The sequence below is a fragment of the Calonectris borealis genome, unplaced genomic scaffold (genome assembly GCF_964195595.1).
Source record: "Calonectris borealis unplaced genomic scaffold, bCalBor7.hap1.2 HAP1_SCAFFOLD_207, whole genome shotgun sequence".
In the NCBI taxonomy this organism is placed as follows: Eukaryota; Metazoa; Chordata; class Aves; order Procellariiformes; family Procellariidae; genus Calonectris; species Calonectris borealis.
Window position 1 is genome coordinate 19,071 of NW_027441592.1, and position 6,031 is coordinate 25,101.

The 6,031-nt window shown below is 46.6% G+C and overlaps 1 long non-coding RNA gene across 2 annotated transcripts; it reads left to right on the top strand.

Annotated features, from left to right (window-relative positions):
- The first annotated feature begins 538 nt into the window (after positions 1-538).
- LOC142077313 (uncharacterized) lies at positions 539-4,016 on the top strand. 2 transcript variants are annotated; one of them, XR_012671720.1, is made up of 4 exons: positions 539-899; positions 1,649-1,701; positions 2,193-2,253; positions 3,304-4,016. It is a non-coding gene; the product is annotated as an uncharacterized LOC142077313 (long non-coding RNA). The 2 variants fall into 2 exon arrangements; XR_012671719.1 differs by lacking the exon at positions 3,304-4,016 and having other exon boundaries at positions 2,193-2,683.
- The last annotated feature ends 2,015 nt before the right edge of the window (positions 4,017-6,031 follow it).

Here is a 6,031-nt window from a genome sequence, read left to right on the forward strand (position 1 = left end):
CGGCATCCTGGCCTGTATCAGAAATAGTGTGGCCAGCAGGAATAGGGAGGTGATCGTGCCCCTGTACTCGGCACTGGTGAGGCCGCACCTCAAATACCGTGTTCAGTTTTGGGCCCCTCGCTACAAGAAGGACATTGAGGTGCTAGAGCGTGTCCAGAAAAGGGCAATGAAGCTGGTGAAGGATCTGGAGCACAAGTCTTGTGAGGAGCGGCTGAGGGAACAGGGGGTGTTTAGCCTGGAGAAGAGGAGGCTGAGGGGAGACCTTACTGCACTCTACAACTACCTGGAAGGAGGTTGTAGTGAGTTGGGTGTTGGTCTCTTCTCCCAAGTAACTAGCGATAGGACGAGAGGAAATGGCCTCAAGTTGCGCCAGCGGAGGTTTAGGTTGGACATTAGGAAAAATTTCTTTACTGAAAGAGTGGTCAAGCATTGGAACAGGCTGCCCAGGGACGTGGTGGAGTCACCAACCCTGGAAGTATTTAGAAGACATGTAGATGAGGTGCTTAGGGACATGGTGTAGTGGGCATGGTGGTGTTGGGTTGATGGTTGGACTTGATGATCTTAGAGGTCTTTTCCAACCTTAATGATTCTGTGATTTGAGTGAGGAACGATCCCAATTAATAGTCCTCAGCAGACTACATCGCTAACGTGTAATGCAGGGTCTGTACATGTATCCAAAGGTACAGTATGTCCATGTATTGTGTGTGTGTGAGTGAGAGAAATGCTATGTATCTATGAACCCTCACATTTAAAAAGCTGTAAGATACTAGCTGTGCTCTCTCAGATGAATGACAGTCGAGTAACCGGAGCTACAGAAGAGGAAGGGGGAGAGAGAGTGAGGGAGAAAGAAGCATCCGAATTGTACATTTCTCCATGCGGCGCCAAGAGCGGGAGCTGTGGTGAGTCCTGGACCCTTGGGCGTGCATCTCTCTTCTTCCGCGTCCCAGTAACTCCCTGCCCCGCTCTGCATCCCCCACCCCTCCCAGATCCCTACCCATGTCTGCCTTTCCCTGCCTCCTCCTGTCTGTTGCACTGTTCTTCATTCCTCCATTGTTCTCTTTTTGCCTATCCATCTGTCTGCCTGGCTCCCTGACCCTCTCTCTTTCCCTCTCTGTCATTTTTTCCACTTACCTGTACTCCTGTTCTTCTCTCTATTCTTGCATCCAGCCCTCTGTCCCTCTCTTTATCCCTCAGGGGTCCTGGTCCCTGTTGCTCTTTTTGTCTCTCCGCCTCTCTGTCCTTCTCCCTGTCCCTGTTTTTTTTCGTGCTGCATCTCTCTGTCCTGCTTCCCATCCTCTTTTTCTGTCTCTGTCCCTCTGTGCTGTTCCTTGCCCCTGTCCCTCTCCCCCAGCCCCCCCATTCTCTGTCGTTCTCCCTGCCCGCCCCCTGCAGCCATCTCTCCCCCAGTCTGTCCTGCTCGCTGTCTCTCTCCTTTTTTCTGTATTTCATTTTCTGGCTGCCTGTCCTTCAGCTTTTTTTATATCCCTCCTGTCCTTTTTTGCTATTTCTCTGTTCTTCTGCCTGTCCCTCTCTTTTCTTTCTATGTCTACTTTTATCCAGATGTCTAACCCTATTTTTTTATTATTTCCTGTCTCTCTTGTGTCACATTGCTTTTAAATTTTTTTTTTCTATATCTACTTTTATCCAGCCATGAAAGTACAAGGCATATGGAAGGGATCCATAGTGGTCTGTAAATACAAGGTACGTCAATGATGTATGTCTACATTTTTCCTAAGGTACTTGTAGTGTGGACTTTAAAGTTAATATTAAGAATGTGCCAATTCTCCTTCTATAGTTTTTTATTAAATATTTTAACACAAATACTAAAATAAAATAAGGTCTGTTCTGGAGCATGTTACGCCTATGCAAAGCTTACTTCCCTCATTTATTTCCTATTCCTGAAAGCGTGGTCTTCTGTTTTTGTGCGCTTACTATTAAATGATACTGTGAAAATAATTTTGTACCAGAAGAGGAAAGAAACTGTTTGTAAGAGATCAGATATTCAGAAGAAACAGACTTTGTTTTCATTATAAAAGCTTTATGCTTTTTCAGTGAATAAGTATTTAAAATATCTTATAGTAGTAATTGAAAACTTTACTGACATACTAGTATCTGTACTTAAGGCAATCAAAGTCAAAGAAGAGACATGGACAAATCAGGACAAATTGGCTTCGCTTCTGCATGTTTTCCAGGCTTTCCCAAGAAACATTAGCGGCCTTGTAACTAGTGACAGTGAGTCCTGATGTGGTTTTGGTGAGTTATTGCTTCAATAATGTCCTTTTTCCTTAACCTACAGTGTGTAATTTTTGACTTCAGTTTGAAAGAGATTTTCCAAAATGGAAATATTTCTCATTCAAAGGAGGTGCATTTTATGAACTTCCCATCAGAGTGGATCTTCAGAGATGATATACTTGGCAGTAGAAGTCATCAGCAACAAGACTTTTTGTTCTCTTTAAAAACAAAAACAAAAAAAAAACCAAAAAACCAAACCAAACAAAAAACCCCCAGTCAATTTCCTCCCAAAGACCCAAGCACAGCACATCTTCCAACAGTTGATGGCGTCATTGGTTCCCAGTTGTAACAGTTGAGAGATCATGAAAACGTGTTCCTCTGCATGCTTCAGTACAGCCAAAAGCATTAGCAAATCTGCCAGTCCTTTTTGGTAGCCTTATGTATTGCAGCACTGGGGATTTGCTTTGGGTTTCGTTTTTTTTTTGTTCCCAAAAGTAGAACCATATGGGGGATTTTGTGCCTCACCGATTTTTCTATCATAAAAAATAGTTTTCTATCATAAATGAAACTTTAAAAAAAAGTTAAAATTGTATAATTTACAAACTTGCATTTAAAATGTAACTGCCAAATAGCTGTAGCATACAATTTATTAGGTGTACTTAAGCAGTTAGGTAGTTGCTCTAAATGTTTAAAAAGAGAGGCAACTGAACGTTATGGGTTTTTTTCCCAATCTTTTGACCGAGTGCTCTGAAGTACTTTATTTCTGTCTCGCTTTCAATGGCGCGTTTCCCCGGCAGTTCGGTAGCATCAGTCTCGGCGCAGCTGGCCAGGCGTCCTTCCTAGTCACATAACACACGCAAAACCCCAGTCAAATGATAGCTGTGTATTGTAGAGATAGATAATTTAATGGTATGAATTCACAGCTCTGCAATTTAAATTAATGCAAAAGGAAAATCAAATACTTTTATGGTATAAGTCGTCTTCTTGTATGTAGATAAACGTATGCACACCTTTTTAGCATAAAATGAATTGCTGAGATTTGTTATTTCTTTTTCATTTTACTCTTCAAAGTTTTACACTTCACTTTCAACTTTATCGACCAAGCAAGCGAGATGTGCAGCAGCAGCAGCAGCGCAAGGGCTGGAGCTGCGGCGGCGGATCCGTGAGCGTAGATGCTGATTACGGTACACCCTTGTCCTGCAGCCTCACGGGGTTATCTCCCTGCAGCGGTGCTGTAAGGAAGGGATGAGGCGTTTTCCGACACCAGCGAGAGTGTTTACTTCTCTGCTAAGAACGTGTTCAAAATCGTGTCAATTAGTCTTAACGCTGATTTTAAGCGTTCGAATCGCTCTAGCTTTTAAAGGACGTGTTGTATTTCGAGCTGTCCTGTTTGCCTAGCATCCTCCTTTAGCTCAACTACTACCCTATCCCTTATCCTGACTGAATTCCTCTGCTGCCTTCGGTGCTATTTTTTTAATGTGCTGAAATGTCATTTGGGATTTTTGTTTTTCAGATGTCTCGTTGTAAGCGTCCCGTGGTGCTCAGGAGAGACCCCCGGCCCAGGTTTGCCTGCCGGTCGTTAAACGTGCTGAGGGTAAGGGGCCAGCTGCCAGCCTGCGGGACAGGGACTGTGGGGGTCTGCAACCGTTTGGGGGGGCCGCCCCTCCTTTATTTTTCTAGCAGAGCCCCCCTTTTTGGCGGGGGTCCGTGTGTACATACGTAAATGGCATTATTAAAGTAACGAGCTGCCGGTTGGGGCCGTTTCCCTTGTTTTGTGCCTTTTTGGGGAGGTGAATAAAAAGGGGGGGTTTTGGGGTCTGGGGGGGTGATGATGTCATTTGGGGCACCTCAACATCACCCGAGGGGTGATGATGCCGTGGAGGAGCAGGTGAGTGGGGAATGGGGGGGGTCCCCCCCAAAAAAGGGGGTCCAGCCCAAAAATGCCTGAAAATTCATGGAGGGGGGAGCAGGGGGTGTTAAAAAAATTTTTAAAAACTGTAAATATATGTGTGAGGCATTGAAATAGAGAACCTGTTACATAGTACGTCTAAATAGATATATGTAATATAAGAAGTTATATATAAATGTAAATAGATATCTAAGTCTAAATAGGTGTAAGTGTAAATGGATATCTAAGTCTATAAAGACACAGGTGTAAATATATGTAAGTGTAAATAGAGAAGTCTATAAAGATATTTAAGTGTCAAAATACATGAGTCTAAACAGATTCATAGTCTGAATAGGTATTACGTGTAGTAAGTGGGAAATAGGGGGGGGAAAGTGGGAAATAGGGGGGAGGAAAAGTGAAACAAATATGTTCCCTAAATACATGTATATGTATGTGTAAATAGACACATAAATGTAAATGTCTGTGATAGATAAGGTTTTTAACATGCAAAGAAACCCTGTTTACAGAAAGGATGTAAAAAATTGACACCACCCGCTGCCCCTCCCCCCTCCCACTGGAAATACCTCTCTATTGAAGATATAAAAGCGCTTTCAAAAGCTGCCCCTTTCCCCTTCGCCTTTACCGCCTTTTCCCATCCTGATTTGGGGCCAGTTCCCCCAGTGGGGACTTTCCCCTGCGGGGCTGTGCACATACAGAGCGGGACCTGCCGCTGTGGCATAAAAATACCACAAAACCCCTGATTCAGGGTCTGCAAGGGTGGGGCGGGGGGGGGTGAACAAAAAACAAACCACAATTTGAGGGAAGAATACCCAATTTGGAGCTCCCAGGAAAGCCAAATCCACCTGGATTTGTGCAGCCGGAGAGCAGAAAAACCCCCATTTTCATGCACAAAACCAAAAGCAAAAATCACCAATTTTTATGTTGTGGAAAAGCGCCGAAAATCCTCCAAGTTGAATATTTTGGAAAAGAAAAAAAGCCCAATTTTCATACTATGGAAAAGCAAAAAACCTCCCAATTTGGGGTGAAATACCAGCGGTTTGAGGGGCATCGCTCGGGGTTATCTGGTGTGGATTATCCAGTGAGGGTCAGTTATCCGGAACGGATTATCGGTTGCGGGTTGTCCCAGGTGAGTTACCTGCTGTGGATTGTCCCGGCTGGACCCCCTGGTGTAGGTCATCCCCACGCATGCCCCTCCTCATGTCTGCCCCTCCCTTTCCCACGCGAGGCTTTCCCCTGCACCCCACTGCCACCCCACTCTCCCTCCTCCTGCGTTTTGGGTTTGTGCTGCAAAGGGCGTTGATGACGCAGGGCTGCGTTAGTTCCTGCTGAGCAGCGCCTGCACAGCACCGGGGTTGTTCTGCTCCTCACCCTGCCCTGCCAGCGAGCAGGCTGGGGGTGCACAAGGGTTTGGGGGGGGACGCAGCTGGGACAGCTGACCCCACCTGACCCAAGGCATATTCCAGAGCGTATCATGTCATGTAGTAAAACTAGGGGGGAGGTTGGCCGGGGGGCCGCTGCTGGGCCTCACTTTAACTTCAGTTTAAAGCTTCAGAAACTGCATTCACTGAAATCGGTGCAGGGGGAACTGATGGTTGTGGTTCAACTCAGCAGGTAGCTTAACACCGCACAGCCGCTCGCTCGCTCCCCACCCCACGAAGTGATTGGCTGCGGAGGGTATTTCAATGGGGTGGGGGCGGTCCTGCAGGCCCCGGGGAGCGGTACTGGGGGGCTCCAGGCAGGGGAGGGGCTGTGAGCATCTGGGGAGTGGGGCTGGGGGGGGCGTGAGGGCTGTGTGCCCTAGAGGGGCTGGGGAGTGGGGCTGGGGGAGGGCTGCGTGCCCTAGGGGGCCCGGGGAGTGGGGCTGGGGCGGGATGCAGGCCCCTGGTCGGG